Source organism: Asparagus officinalis, chromosome 1, assembly GCF_001876935.1.
Source record: "Asparagus officinalis chromosome 1, Aspof.V1, whole genome shotgun sequence".
Classification (NCBI taxonomy): Eukaryota; Viridiplantae; Streptophyta; class Magnoliopsida; order Asparagales; family Asparagaceae; genus Asparagus; species Asparagus officinalis.
Genome location: NC_033794.1, coordinates 25,163,835 through 25,180,949, shown reverse-complemented (window position 1 = coordinate 25,180,949; position 17,115 = coordinate 25,163,835).

Sequence of the window (17,115 nt, the reverse complement as noted above, 5' to 3'; positions counted from 1 at the left end):
TCGGGCAAAACTTTTTGCTAAGCTTCAAATGACCTGCAAGAGGAGTACTAACTGACTTGACATCTTTTATGTTAAATCTATCAAGTAGTCATTTAACATATTTCTCCTGTGATAACTATAACTTCCTGACTTTCTTGTCACGAGCAATATCCATACCAAGAATCCGATGTGCCGAGCCCAAATCCTTCATATCAAAAGATTTAAATAACTCATTCTTCAGCCCACTGACTATCTGGCTATCCTGACCAACAATCAACATGTCGTCCACATAAAGTAAAAGGATAATGAAGCTAGAATATGAAAATCTCTTAAAATATATATACGAATCTGCAACTATCTTCTGGTAGCCATGACTCAACATGAAAGAATTAAATTTCTTGTACCACTGCCTGGGTGCCTACTTCAAACCATAGAAGCTCTTCTTCAACCTACAAACCATGTGTTCTTTTCCCTTCACTTCAAACCCCTTCGACTACTCCATGTAGATCTTCTCCTCCAAATCACCATGAAGGAATGTAGTCTTTATATCAAGCTACTCAATCTCGAGGTCTAAACTGGTTGCTAACCCTAAGATAACTCTAATGGACGTCATCTTCACAACCGGTAAAAATTCTCATCAAAATCAATGCCTTTTTTCTGACCAAAGCCTTTCACCACTAATCTGACTTTGTATTTCTGAATCCCTTTGTAGCTATCCTTCTTTAACATGAACACCCACTTGTTCTTCAAAGCTTTTCTATCTTTCGGCAAATTTACTAACTCATAAGTATCGTTCTTCTTAAAAGACTTCATCTCTTCCTTCATAGTCTGAAACCATCTGTCATTATCTTTATGAGTATGTGCCCCCCGAAAGCTTTCTGGCTCCCCCTCTCCTGTCAGCAAAGAATACTCCAAAAGAGAATATCTCGTGGATGGTCGATGCTCTCTAGCTGATCTCCTAAATTATGGCTCTGCAAACTCTTGTTGCTGGTGATGCTCCCCTTACTGGGGAGCCTCTTTCTCGTAATCCTGATCACTGTCTCTCTGCTCTAGTATCTGACTATTATCATCAACATCATCATCATGCACCTACTCTATATCTGTAGGATGCAACTGTATTAGAGACGAAACGAGTATCATATCTGGAATCTCACTAGCAACACTGTCTGACTGCTCTGCTATCCTATTTTTAAGGGGTGTGAGCACCTTTGCATCCCTCTTTCTCTTATTCATTTTAAAAATAAGAGGATAATCTTCGTCCTAAAAAACGTGTCAGTTTCTGTGGAGGTACTTTTGCTGGTAGAGGTTGAGGGACTTCCCTCTTAATGTCATTGCCAACCACGCTACATGGAGTACCTGTTTCAAAAAAATAATCAAAGAGTACTTATGAAAAAAACTTAAAGTATCTATCAAACCTTAATAACAAACCAGTAACAACAAACTCGTAACCTTAACAACCAATCCATAACCTTAATAACAAATCTGTATACTTAACAACAAATCCATATATTTAACAATCAATCTATAACCTTAACAATAAATCTGTAATCTTAACAATAGATCCCTAACTTTGACAACCAATCCGTAAGCCTAACAACCAATATCTAACCATAACAACCAAAACAGTAATTTTAACGACTATGCAATATAATTCACATGTAGTGGAAAAAGGATCTAACATGTACAAGTTTGCAGCTCCATCGCTGGGCTGGACACCTCTCCAGTCATCTCCTTTCTCTTATTTATTTCTTCTTCATCCTCAAAAATGTTGTCAGCTTCTGGTGGGGGGACTTCCTCTGGGCGAGGATCTTCCACCTTTGTATCAATGTTAGTAGTATCTGGTGGAGTGACTTTCCCTGGTAGAGGGCCTTCACTCTCCTTATTAATGTTATCAAAATTATGTTGAGGGACTTCACTCTAATGTCAATATCAATGCGTAGAGTGTCTGATTAAAAAAAAAATCAAAATGTAATTACGAAAACTTAACAACCTTTATCTAACCTTAACAACCAATCCCTATATTTAACAATCAATCCCTAATCTTAACAATCAATCTCTAATCTTAACAGCAGATCCCTAACATTAACAACCAATCCATAACCCTAACAATCAATATCTAACCATAACGACAAATTTGTAATTTTAAAAACTATGCAATATAATTCACAAATGATATACAAAGATCTAACCTGTATAAATTTGCATCTCCATCGCTAGGCTGGACACCTCTGCAGTAGGCCTCTTATTCTTATATACAGTGAGGCTTCTACATCGGGCTTTGCTTATTTCCTCTCTCAGACTCCTCACTTGAGCAGACAGAGAAGCCACTTTTACAAAAAGAGAAGTTATCTGTATTCGTTCGGCAGCAATCTGATCTTCAAATTTCCTCTTATCATCATGACGTAATTTTTTATTCATTATCACGACACTCTTCCAAAAGCTCAATTGCCGAGCCAATTCGATGCTGCTCGACCGTGTCATCATTGATATTATATGGTATACTCTATGAGATAAATACAGACAGAGTATTATTAAAAAAAGGAATCACTGAAAACAAATAGACAACATTAACAATACATTTATAATTCACAATTTTACTATAATACTTACCCATCCTTCAAGAATGATATCATCTTCTTTTCCCCCTTTTATTTTTGGGAAGAGTCTGTCTTGGGCCACAGGCCCTACCGGCGTCTCTAGGAGTCGGTTCCTTATTCTTCTCCCTCTCTCCCTCTCTCTCCCTCTCTCTCTCTCTCTAATCTTCTCTTCTTTTCTCTTATTCTCTTTCTCCTTCTCTTGCTCCTTCCACTGCAAACCTCCCTCAATAGTTTGTACTTGGCCCTAGAATTGTGAAAGTTTTATAGTAGCTTGCCTTGCTTTAGTTACAACAGTAGCAATCTCAGGGATCCTGCAACATCTCCCAGTTTCACCCAATTAGTGAGGGGAGGTCGCGTCGTACTTCTCACTACTAGCTTCTTGATGCCAGTAAGTTCATAGTACTACAGCTGCACATTAGAAAGAGAATTTTAACAACCACTTTTAACCTTAACAACAAGTAAGCATCCATAAGAATAAAAGCGTAACATTGACAAGAAAGTTATAACCTTAACAACCAACACATAACCTTAACAACCATCCTATAACCTTAACAACCAATCCCTAATCTTAACAACCAACCCATAATATTAACAACTAACCCGTAATATTAACATACAACCAGTATGTTTGCCTCATGGTTATGAGCTCACTCTCTAATCTTGTTTTGATGATTACAAATAATTCTTAACATTATACGTCGAGTGCTTGAATTTATTTTGTTAGGTAATCTACACAAATATCAAAGTTGGAGGTTAGATAAAATTAAGCATTCACGATCATATCCGTTGGAGGATGGATGGATTACGCCATAACGATCATATCAAATGGAGGTTTGGCAAAAAGAGTGGAGTGAAGCCTATGCACAATTCAAGTCAAAGATTCAAGTTCAAGCTTCATCCACAACCAAGTTGAGCTACATCGAAGATCTATAGCTTGGTATAATTAGTTTAGGTTTATACTTGTGTTGATACTTTGAGCTCAATATCACACATACACACAATTCTTGATTTTGAGTAATTTTGATAAAATATTGATTTATTAGTTTTTAGACTTAACAATCATTATATACATCTTTTATTAAGTTTATAAAGTTATTTTATAAGGCTTCAAAATATTGTTTAACTCAAAAGTTAAAAATCAAGAAGTTTATATACATATGTATTTACAAGTTTTGCAAAATAGTAAGTTTTTACAAATATGAACTGATATATCAAAAATTCCTTTTTTAACATGTTTGTTTTTATGTTTATAAATGTTTCTCAAAGTTTTATTAATTTTGGAATTAATTTATTATGTTTAATTGAATTTACAAAATTAAGTTTTAAATAAGTTCATGTTTGTGCACACGTTCATGCATGTTTTTGCAAAACATATGAGTTTTCATAAATGGAAAATAAAATTTAAAACGGTTTTTATAATATGTTCTATAATATGTTTATAACCATTTCCCAAAATTTTATCATTTTTGGAGTTAATTTACTCTGTCAAATTAATTTTATAAAATTAGGTGTTTCAGTAGTTTTCCGAATCTGGAATATCTATATTAAAATATTTATTTCTCACGAATAGGAAGTGAACAAATTTCTAGACTTTGTCAAAACTGTAAGTGTCTGCTAAGTCGACTTATATGTAATAAGTCGACATATGAACAGTGTAAGTTAACTTATATGACGTTTTTAGCCTGTAACGGCTAGTTATAAGTCAACTTGTTACTGTAGCAAGTCAACTTATAATACTGTAATGGCTAGTTTTTCAGAATGCTGAATTCTGGGATTTTTGGTCTTTTTCCTTGGTTTTTGGGGTTTGTTTCTTGAGCCTATATATACCCCATACCCTCATACTTCAATATACACTTAAGAAAGTTAAAAACAAGTTTTGGGCAATTTGTTTAAAGGTTTTAAAGAAGTTTTCAAGTGTGTTTTATTTTGTGAAGAAAGTTTGACAAGAGGAGAAGACCATCTCATTGGTTTTGGGCTTCAACATCATCTCTCTCTTTCTCTCTCTCTGTCTCTCTCTCTCTTGTCTTAGAGAAATTTTTTTAAACTCAATTCTAGCTTTTTATTTATTGTTTGTTGATCATCATTTTCATCAAGCTAGATTTATATTGAGTTTATATTTGATTTTGTTATTACTCATTGTTTACACACACAACCATTGAGCTTTTAGTGTTATCACATTGAGTGCATTTTGGGTTGTGGTGAGTGTATCTTTGAGAGTGAGCTTACACTTAGTTCTCATCATTGTATTAGAGAACAAACGATTGTATTAGAGCCTTTGTTGTGAAATCACGTTATATTACACAAGCACACCAAGAGGAGTATAAGGTGAGAGACGTGGTCGATTCAAAGAGGAGTGGGGTCGGTGGTAAAGCCTAGAGAGAGGTGATAATTCTAAACACTTAAGGAAGGTGACACGTGAGAGGCTAACACTTGAGGTGGTATTTGTGTAGTTGCAAGTGTGAGTTGTAAACGTTTGTCGGTGAGTGTAGAAAACCGAATTGTGAGGTGTAAATATTTTTGGGTGAACGTTAAAAACCCATTGTGATAGTGGAATTCTCCCCGGGAGTGGGGAGCGGAGACGTTGGTCAGAAGGACCGAACTTTGTGATCATTTTATTGTATTTGTGTTTGGCATTGGCACATTTATTCTTGTATATTCATATCGTCGTTGTTGCATGTTTATATCGCCCTTAGTTTAATTGCATATCCTTGCTCATATATCGTGTTGTATATCATAATTGCTAGGATTTTATTAATAAGTTTTAAATTGGTATTGTAATCAGATTAGATTAGCATATACCCTATTCACCCCCTCTAGGGTACTTCCAATTGGTATCAGAGCTTGGTGCTCTTTGATTTGTGACTTAACCGCCTTGAGTTAAAGATCCTTGTTCCTATATTTGTGCTAATCTAGTTTTGAGATTATTTGTATCTTGCTTGCACTTTTTTAAATTATGGATATGCATGTTGCACCTTGTTTAGGCTATGATCCTAATGTTGCTCCATCTTTCAATGCTTTCCCCTATGCATAATGATGTTTTAGATTTAAAATATTTGTTAGATCTAAAAATATTAAATTATGGGAAGTTATTGATTAAGCTTATGTTATGCCCACTTTGGAGAAATCCAAGTGGAGTAAAAATGATAAGAAAAAGTATACAATGAACAAGCTTGTATTAGAATTTTTATTAAATGCATTTGATTCATCTATATCTAACAATCTTGATTCTTTTGATAGCGCTTACACATTGTGAAAATTCATAGAAGCATATCAAGGGAACTTGGAGGAGATCCGATGAGCTTTGATGACTTCCTCTTTAAGTTCTATTGAAGCATCATCATTATCATCTTCATCATGCACACGACCACTAGGGGATAACCCTAGTGTGGTAAGCAATTCGGAATCCGATAGTGAATTATCCATTAATAAACTCGTTTGTGCATATGATAAATTAATGCATGTCTATACTAAGTTACATAAAAAATTTATTGATTTGAAAAGCAAGCACATTATTTTGAAATCTGATCATGAGTCGTTAGCATCCAAATTTGATATCATTGAAAAAGAAAATATGATGCTTAAAGAAAATATTGATATGTTAAATTTAGAAAATGAAAAATTAACCTCATCAATTGCTAGCGTATTTCATGCTAAGATTGATGCCATGCTAGAGGTATAAACAATTAGAAATGAATTAGATTTTTAAGAATAATTATGTTTTCTCTACTTCTAGTGTTAATGTATATGTGCCTAATGATGAGTTGAATGTTGTCAAAAATCGTTTTTCATCTTTAGATTCAACTCTTAATACATGCATTGATAATCATAAAAAGCTTATGGATATGTGTTCTAAGTCTAATGATACTACATCTAAACATCTCATACATCATGCACACATATATAACAAAGTTACAAGTGCTCTATTTGCGACCGTAAAGGCCATTTAGTCAAATTTTGCTATGATGCACACAAACACAAGAATATTAATGCTCCCTGTACATCTCATCAAGTTTCTTCATCACACACACATACATATGCACCAATTATTCATCATAAGCATGCTAATATATTTAAGTATGGTTATTGTGGTAGATTTGGTCATTTGACCAAATATTATTTTGATTTGAAAAAATTTCACATTTGTAAAATAATCTTAAAATATCATCTATGTTTGCAAATGTTTCCCGTGCATATCCAAAGGGTCCACAAAAACAAATGGGCCTCTTTCATTGCACATATTACAGTTGAAATGGACATTTGAGTAATTGTTATTATGACCGAACTAGTACACTAAATGAGCCCAAATGGGTTCATAATCCTAGGGTTTTGAGCTTGAATGATAGGGGTCATATCCCTAAACCTTCCGGTACTAATAGTGTTTGGGTGCCAAAACTTTTTTGATTTTAAAGTCAAAACTTTTAGTGTTTTTATTTTTTTATTTCTTGGTTTTAAAAAACATGTTTTGAAATTTTTGAATATGTAAACAAAAGTATTGACTTAAAAGTATTGACATATAAATTTACTTTTGTTTTCATTTTCATTAGCTTAGATTTTGATTTATGATTTTATTTGATTGATTTGATTTTTATTTAAAATTTCATGTTTGTCGTGATTCCCATGGCTCTCATGATTTATTTTCAACTAAAAATATTTTTTCCCCATGATTCTCATGTTTTTCTACTCTTTTGATTTCATAAATCTATATATTGTTTTTATATTTATATATTAAGACACCATTTTCTAATAATAAATATGTATGTTTTCTCAATCAATCATGACTTATGATTTGTGAATTTATAAAATTTTGGATTCATTGATAAATCATTTGATTTTTGATTTTTGATTTTGATTTTTTATTTTGATTTTTGAATTTTTTTTTTATGTTTTAGACCCTTGTGACACTTTCTCTTAATGATACATATATAAGTGTTTACTTGGTCTCTTTGTATGTGAGTTCTGATTAGCATGTTTTTATACTTACTTACATGTTTGCCTTAGCCTTAATTGTATATTTTCTTTGTGGCATTTTGATAGGGGGAGCTTTCTTCCCTATATTTGTTTTATACTCACATATTCTTATTTGTAGGGGGGCTTTTGCTCTCTTCATTCTTATTTATTTTTCCTATTTTGATGTTTACAAAGGGGAAGAAACAAGTCTATTGTGAGTATATCTTGCTTTGATTTATGCATGAAGATTTTACTTTTACATATTCATAATGGTTCATGCATATTTTATATACTCTTTATGTAGATTATTTGTCATCATCAAAAAGGGGGAGATTGTTAGCCTCATGGTTATAAGCTCACTCCCTAATCTTGTTTTGATGATAATAAATAATTCCTAATATTATGCGTCGAGTGCTTGTATTTATTTTGTTAGGTAATCTACATAAATATCAAAGTTGGAGGTTCGATGGAATTGATCATTCACGATCATATCCGTTGGAGGATGGATGAATTGCGCCATAACGATCATATCAAATGGAGGTTGGCAAAAAGAGTGGAGTGAAGCCTATGCATAATTCAAGTCAAAGATTTAAGTTCAAGCTTCATCCGCAACCAAGTTGAGCTACATCGAAGATCTATAGCTTGGTATAATTTGTTTAGGTTTATATTTGTGTGTTGATACTTTGAGCTCAATATCACACACACACACAATTCTTAATTTTTAGTAATTTTAATAAAATATTGAGTTATTGGTTTTTGGACTTAACAATCATTATATATATCTTTTATTAAGTCTATAAAATTATTTTATAAGGCTTCAAAACATTGTTTAACTCAAAAGTAAAAAATCAAGAAGTTTATATACACATGTATTTACAAGTTTTGTAAAATAGTAAGTTTTTACAAATATGAACAGATATATCAAAAATTCCTTCTTTAACATGTTTATTTTTATATTTATAAATATTTTCTAAAGTTTTATTAATTTTGGAATTGATTTGTTATGTTTAATTGAATTTACAAAATCAAGTTTTAAATAAGTTCATGTTCGTACACATGTTCATGCATGTTTTTGCAAAACAGATGAGTTTTCATACATGGGAAATAAAATTTAAAAAAGTATTTTTCTAACATGTTATATTACATGTTTATAACCAGTTTACAAAATTTTATTACTTTTGGAGTTGATTTACTATGTCAAATTAATTTTACTAAATCGGGTATTTTAACAGTTTTCTGAACCTAGAAATCTATATTAAAACATTTATTTCTCACAAACAAGAAGTTATATTTCTGAAGTTATTTCTCTAAAATGTTTATATCATGTCTAGAAACTCCCTCAAAATTTAAAGATTTTTTAAGTTTAGTTACTATTTTTAATTGATTTTACAAAACCAGCAACGTAAATTTCCAGACTCTGCCAAAAACTGTAACTGTCTGCTAAGTCGACTTATATGTAATAAGTCGACTTATGAATAGGGTAAGTCCACTTATATGACCTTTTTAGCCTATGACAGCTAGTTATAAGTCAACTTGTTACTGTAGCAAGTCGACTTATAACACTGTAACGGCTAGTTTTTCAGAATGCTGGATTCTGGGTTTTTTGGTCTTTTTCCTTGGTTTTTGGGGTTTGTTTCTTGAGCCTATATATACCCCATACCCTCATACTTCAATATACACTTAAGAAAGTTAAAAACAAGTTTTGGGAAATTTGTTTAAAGGTTTTAAAGAAGTTTTCAAGTGTGTTTTGTTTTGTGAAGAAAATTTCACAAGAGGAGAAGACCATCTCATTGGTTTTGGGCTTCAACATCATCTCTCTCTCTTTCTCTCAAGAGGAGAAGACTATCTCATTGGTTTTGGGCTTCAACATCATCTCTCTCTCTCTCTCTCTCTCTCTCTCTCTCTCTCTCTCTCTCTCTTGTCTTAGAGAAATTTTTTTAAAACTTAATTCTAGTTTTTTATTTATTGTTTGTTGATCATCATTTTCATCAAGCTAGATTTATATTGAGTTTACATTTGATTTTGTTATTTCTCATTGTTTACACACACAACCATTGAGCTTTTAGTATTATCACATTGAGTGCATTTTGGGTTGTGGTGAGTGTATCTTTGTGAGTGAGCTTACACTTAGTTCTCATCCTTGTATTAGAGAACAAACAATTGTATTTGAGCCTTTGTTGTGAGATCATATTACACAAGTACACCAAGAGGAGTGTAAGGTTGATTCGGGTGTATCTTCTCTTCAGGAGCTTAGCGATCCTCATGGGAGCTTGAGGATAGGAGATTCTCATATCTTGGGAATAGGAGCATGGATGGAGCCAAAGAAGGTGGTGGAAGAAGTCAGCAGAAGCGAAACGTGCAAAAGAACAGGGTAACTGGCAGATCTCTGGCCGGTCGACCACAGCACACATGCCGGTCGACCGAAAAACCTGCACAATGCAGGGTTTGAGAAAACTCTCTGGCCGGTCGATCGGACCAAGCCTGGCGGTCGACCGGATCGCGATTTCTAGGTTTCCTGTTTTGTTTTGGATTCTGTTTTGACAGGGATTCCTGATTCTTTTGGGCTTGTTTATTTACAAGATTGTCATCCACGTTTGCACATCTATAAATATGATTGTTTTAGGGTTCTAAACAATCAGACCTAAGGGAAGTATTAGGGTTTAGAGAGGATTGAGAGGTTGTTCTCAATTCTAGTGAGATTGTGAGAGAGGGATTGTAATCTTTTTCATACTCATAATCTAGAGAAGGTATTTTCGTTCGCCATACTGAATTGTTCTTGTGTTTTGGTCATCCTCTTCTCAACCCACCTTTTGGTAATTCCGCGATCAAAGGGTGCTCTCACGGCGACTCGTATCAAGTTGGTATCAGAACATCAGATCCGGTGAAGGGGCATCCTGTGTATGGTCCTTACTCGGTCCTCATACAAGAAGCTTGGCGAGATCCTTATTTCATTGGAAGGAGTCTAGGATTTAAGGAAGGAGAAGATGGCTGAAGGAGATAATTCAGCAAGGATTGATGCATTAGAGAAGCGGATCGAGACGATAGGGTCGATGCTCACAAAACTCGTCGGTCTCATCCAAGGAGGGAACGAAAAGGGGGAATCTTCTTCTAGGTCTACGAAGAAACCTATAGAGTCCGGTGGAGAGAGCGAGCTTTCAGGCTCCGATGAGGAGGACGAGATCGTCAAGGCTACACCGCATCAAGGGGGGTAAGAATTCTTACCAGAATCTGAAGATTGATTTCAGAGTGGAGATTCCTATTTATGATGGGAGTGTTGACGTCGAGAGGCTTTGAAGTTTTCAGGGCACGCGTTGACGTGGTGGAAATCCTATTGCAAACAGGAGAAGAAAGCGGCGTCGTGAAACAAGTTCAAGGAGCTACTTCAGAAACAGTCCTATCCGGTGGGATTCCTTGAAAAACGTTGGTACAAGTGGTACGGTTTGCGCCAAAGGGTCAATCAAACCGTCCAAGAATACACTACGGAGTTCCAGCAGCAGGCGATGGTCCTTAACATTGTGACAGAGGAATATTCTATGTTCATGAAGTATATGGCGAGATTGAGCGATTACATCCGAAAGGAGATGAGGTTATTCACGGTCGAGACTATTGCAGATGCGAGCGTGAAGGCCATTGCCATTGAGGGCAAGCAAAAGAAGAGCAACGAAGCAAAGGGGGATGCAAAGCAAGTTGGAGGCGAGTCTAGTGGTTCTCAGTTTAAGGAGGAGAAGAAGAAGGGTGATCCAGGGAAAACAGGGCTGATTTGTAGTCACTGCGAGAAGACAGGGCACGAAGCTGATCGGTGCTGGGAGAAGTATCATCATCTCAAGCCAAGAGGGTTGAAGAAGAAGGAGGAGAAAAAGGCATACATGATAGCTCAAGGTCCGAAAGAAGTCCTGGGGATGACAGATCCTAATAGCAGTCTCAATCTTATGACGGGGAAACAGGCCACGAAAGAGGACGACAACCCGAGAGAGCAGCTCTTTGTTCTTAAGTTGCAAGTAAAGACCAGTTTGGTTGATGCCATAGTTAATCCGGGTAGCGAGAAGAATTTGCTATCCGAAGCCTTGGTTCAGAAGCTGGGTCTGAAGACGGTCAAGCATCCAAAGCCCTATCCATTGGGGTGGATTCAGAAGGAGGAGAAGCTAAGTGTAGTTGATCAATGCACTGTAAGATTTGCACTCCATGAGTCGTATATTGACGAGGTCACATGCGACGTAGTTCCATTGGATGTTTGTCAGATTATACTGGGCAATCCGTACTTATGGGATAGATATGCGATCTACGAGAGGCGGGCTCAGAAGTATACATTCACCAAGGGTGGTGAAAAGTTCATATTTCGTTCGGCATCTCTTCCGAGGGAGACAAGCTTGGGAACGGTGACGCGAGCGAAGAGGTTAGTGAATGCAAGCAAGAAGTTTGTCTCGCTGTGCATTAGACTTCCAGAAAAGCCATCGATTAAGGATTGCAACTTGGAGCGAGAAGTGACTACGACGAGACGCGGGATGAATGAGTTATTTCCGATCGGACGTCGAGATCAGATTCCTAGCAAGGCCAGGTGGTTCAGAAAAGGAGGAGGGGCTCGCGAGTTCCCTCAGGGGTAACTGGCAGATCTCTGGCCGGTCGACCGCAGCACACATGCCGGTCGACCGGAAAACCTGCACAATTCAGGGTTTGAGAAAACTCTCTGGCCGGTCAACCGGACCAAGCCTGGCGGTCGACCGGATCGCGATTTCTAGGTTTCCTGTTTCGTTTTGGATTCTGTTTTGACAGGGATTCCTGATTCTTTTGGGCTTGTTTATTTACAAGATTGCCATCCACGTTTGCACATCTATAAATAGGATTGTTTTAGGGTTCTAAACAATCAGACCTAAGGGAAGAGAAATTCTAATAATTGTATTAGGGTTTAGAGGGAGAGTTGGGAGGTTGTTCTCAATTCTAGTGAGATTGTGAGAGAGGGATTGTAATCTTTTTCATACTCATAATCTAGAGAAGGTATTTTCCTTTGCCATACTGAATTGTTCTTGTGTTTTGGTCATCCTCTTCTCAACCCACCTTTTGGTAATTCCGCGACCAAAGGGTGCTCGCACGGCGACTCGTATCAAAGGTGAGAGATGCGGTCAATTAAAAGAGGAGTGGGGTTGGTGGTAAATCCTAAAGAGAGGTGGTAATTCCGAACACTTGAGAAAGGTGACACGTGAGAGGCAAACACTTGAGGTGGTTTTTTTGTAGTTACAAGTGTGAGTTGTAAACATTTGTCGGTGAGCGTAGAAAACCGAATTGTGAGGTATAAACATTTTTGGGTGAACGTTAAAAACCCATTATGATAGTAGAATTCTCCCCAGGAGTGGGGAGCGGAGACATAGGTCGGAAGGGCCGAACTCCGTGATCATTTTCTTATGTTTGTGTTTGGAATTAGAACATTTATTCATGTATATTTTCATATCGCCATTGTTGCATGTTTATATCGCCCTTAGTTTAATTGCATATCCTTGCTCATATATCTTGTTGTATATCATAATTCCTAGGATTTTGTTAATAAGTATTAAATTGGCATTGTAATCGGATTATATTAGCATATACCCTAATCACCCCCCCTCTAGGGTACTTTCACAGTAAACTTAACAACTAATCCGTAAACTTAACAAGAAGTACGCAACCATAAGAACAAAACGGGAATACTTGGACAGACAAGCTGGGTACACTCTTGAAGATATACAATCCTCTTCCCTGGCCTAGGACCCTTCAGTGCCCTTTCAATCGAATCAAATGTCTTACTGAATATGTAAGTCCCCCAAGCAGTGTTATTCGCCTGTTCAATGCTGTCAATATACTTGAATAAATACCTAGGAATGCCAAGAATACTGCTTGGACACCAGATCATGCTCAGCTGATAAAGGATTTGAAGCAGGACAAAGTCCTTCACATCTTGACGATCTGTTGATTGTACAAGCTTCATTAGAAGTTCCTTTACATGGCGTCTGGTGGGTACTGGGGAGTTGTTATACTGCTGTCATCCTCAGGTTTGGTGAAAAACCTCGACCATATTCTATTTTTCTGGTCTCGGATAGGGCTAACAAGATCCCCCTCATTGGAGAACCATGTATGGCTCATTACCCATTGAAGGTTGAATGAGCACTGAATGTCTTCTCCTATTTTTGTATCAGTGAAGACAAATTTCATATTTTTATCATCCCAACTATCTCAGAATTTGCTCAAAAGTGGGAAGATCAAGACCAGGAGGGCCAAAATGAACGTAGTATCTGAATACACTATCTTTGTATGCCTCCCAGTGCCTTGGCCCCATATACTGCACCAATGTATGCATGAACTCATAGTAAGCAGTGAAGCTTGAAGTAGGCCGCAACTCAGATGTGGTCTTTGCCTTTTGTCTATAAAGCAAAAACACAATACATAAATAGTTTTAAAAAATTCTGTAACAATAACAATTATGACGTAAACTTGACAAAATAGCTATAAACTTATCAACAAATCTATAAGCTTCACAAACAACGCTTAACCTCAATAACGAATCAATAATGTTAACAATAAACGCATAACCCAAACAACTAACAGGTCACAAATTAACAGTAACCTCCACAACTAACAACAACAAATAAACAGTAATCTTCACAACTAGCAGCCGTATGTAAACAGTAACATTCACCACCAACTTATAACCTTAACAAGTAACCCTAAACCTTAACAACTAACAGGCCATACGTCACAACTGAACAGTAACCTTGGCAACAAATCAATAACCTCAATAACTAATGCATAACATCAACAATTAGTGCATTTCCTTGACAACTACAAGCTAACCCTCACAACTTAACAAAATCCTTCACAATAACACAATAGAAAATATATATTTGCGGTAAAAAATCACACAAGTTAACAAAATCCTTCATAATAACACAATAAACAACATATATCTGCAGTAAAAAAAATATTATTTTTGAGTTGTGATGTGCTTCTCTTTAGCTCCACTCTGTAGACCCATGAGTGCTCTAGAGGTGGCGTCGGTGCCGGTGGTGCCGGAGCTGCCCTCTATATCTATTCGCTGCACTGGCTTTTCAGGTTGAGCTGGACTTGAGGGATAAGAATGATTAGCTGTGATGTCCTCTAGAACATGAGTAATTGAAGCACCAATTTCATTCTACTTTGCTGTGGTCGAAGGTCTTTTTGAGGGGACGGACTGCGACGCTTCATCGTCTTCGCTGAAGTCGACATGTCGAGTTGCTTTGGGGGGGTTGAATAGCCAGCCATTTTTTTCGATCAAGCTTTGGAGTGGGTTGATTTAGGGATAGGATTTTGCAATGGATTTCTGGAGTCGGTTCGCTTGGACAGAAGAGAGATGAGAAGGTACGAACGATGAGGAATGGTATAGATAAACGAGAGGCGGTTAAATCAAAGGGCATTTTGGGAAGAGCATTAATTTTAAGCGACATTTCATGTGGGGGTATTTGGGGGCTAGAGGGAAATCGTGCGAGTTTTTGGGGGCTTTTAGACCGTTGACAAAGTCTTAGAGGGAGGGCGGAACACTCTCACTCATTTTGGGGGCTAGAGGCAATTTTCCCCTTAAAATAAGTTTCTCAAGAAAATATGCCAAAACCTCGATTCTACCATTGCTCAAGCTCAAAGAGCTCTTTCATCAAGAATGATAAATTCTCTCCCCAAAATCACCCATAATCAATTCCAACGTCAAAACCATCAATCTTACAGACTATTCTACACAAAAGAGCCAACAAAATCCATCAAAAACCCATGGCCATCCATAAACATGAAAATACACAAGTTGGTCTTCCCTTTTCCAATGGAAATTGAGGTATTAATTTATCTTAATGGTTTCCTCACCATGATTCATATACAACTAATTTGAAACCCAAGACTCAGTTGAAACACAAGTTTTCAAAGAGAAGATGATAATACTTTACTCGATCTACAAAACAAACATCGTTTTAGAAAGTTAAAAACATAATATTTTGCAAGTTGAAATCACTTATGTTTAATGGAGAAAATTCTCTCTAGCCTCCATAAGTCTTAAAGCTTCATCCCTAATTTGATTTTGGGAGAGAAGAGAGGTTTTATAATGAGGACTAACTATTGGGTTTGGGTCTAATAGGTCTCTATCCAATAGGTTTGAACCATTAAGCATTAAATCTCATTAGCATTTTTTAGTCTCTCTTTTAAGTCCCAAAACATTTGATGAAAAACTTCCTGCTCAAAACTCTTTTTACAAACTCAAACAAATTTCAATTTAAAATCATCATGAGGAAAATGCTACATAACACGTGTGTGATCTCATAGCATAGTGAAATATAACTGTTCGATAAGATTGATGATCTAAATTGACCGGTATGCGGTAGTGTCCTTATAGGTTCATAAGGAAGATCGACAAAGATTTGGCGGGCAATGTGCACTATCTCTAGACAAGTAATGATTAGTGCATAATGGTTACCCTTTTCTTGAGTGGATTTGATATGTGTATGGATCTATGATCATCTTTTAATAAGACAATCATATATGCATTTCTATTTAAACATAGTTGCACATTGGCAAAAATATGTACTGTTAATTTATCCCATAAAATCCTACTCATAGCTTGTATCTCATATACCTAATTATATGCATACACACACATGAGAGTAATTTAAAGTCAATATTTACTAATGACAAATCATACATAATAACATGAATCCCGTGCATGTGAATATAAATGAAAATAAGAGAAACTACAAGATACATGTCAACCAACAAGTCAATATCATATACAGGAAATATATATATGAAAAATATGGACTTGTCAAGAAAATACAATCCCATTTAACAGGTAGTGGCATTATGCTGAGATAAATCTCAGATGTAACTAGACACGTAGAAAGTTAATTTTTTTATTATTTTTATTTTTCTTAAGTGGAAAAGTGTAAAAAGAAAAAAAGAAGAAAAGAGGTGCTAATGTTATCATTTATGAAAGTATTCCATTCATTTGTAATAAATCCATGCTTGCACGATAAAATCTTCTAAGCAACATATCAGCAACTTCTTCTCCTACATGCAAGCATTTTCCACTTTTAGAATAATATCAAAAAGATAAAAAGTGTAATAATTTGCATGTCTATTAATCAATAAAATAAATTAATCTATTTCAAAAATAACCAATGTTGTAGTGGTTAGGTTTAGAAAATAAATATACATACCATTGTCTCATAATCTACTAATGGATATGAGAGTATCGTTAAGCTCCCAACCTATAAAATATTAGGGAGTACGTTTATAAAAAAAAATATTACCTATCTCATCAACTCCAACGAATGACCACATTTGCATATTTGTTATTCTTAAAAGTTATGTACCCATCTTTCTTCTCGATGAGGCTAAGGAATAGATTTTTGTCTTTTGTGATAAGTTTTGAGCAACCCAATCAAATAATGCTTTGATCCTTAGCCCACTTGCACACCTACAATGAGGAAGAAATGTGTGAACTGGTATCCACATAGGTCCACTCTAGTTAGCAATGGTCTCATTGGTACCGAAATCTGCTTTACAATTTTAGTTCGATATTGCATGGGACACGATATGGAAGGATGCTCCC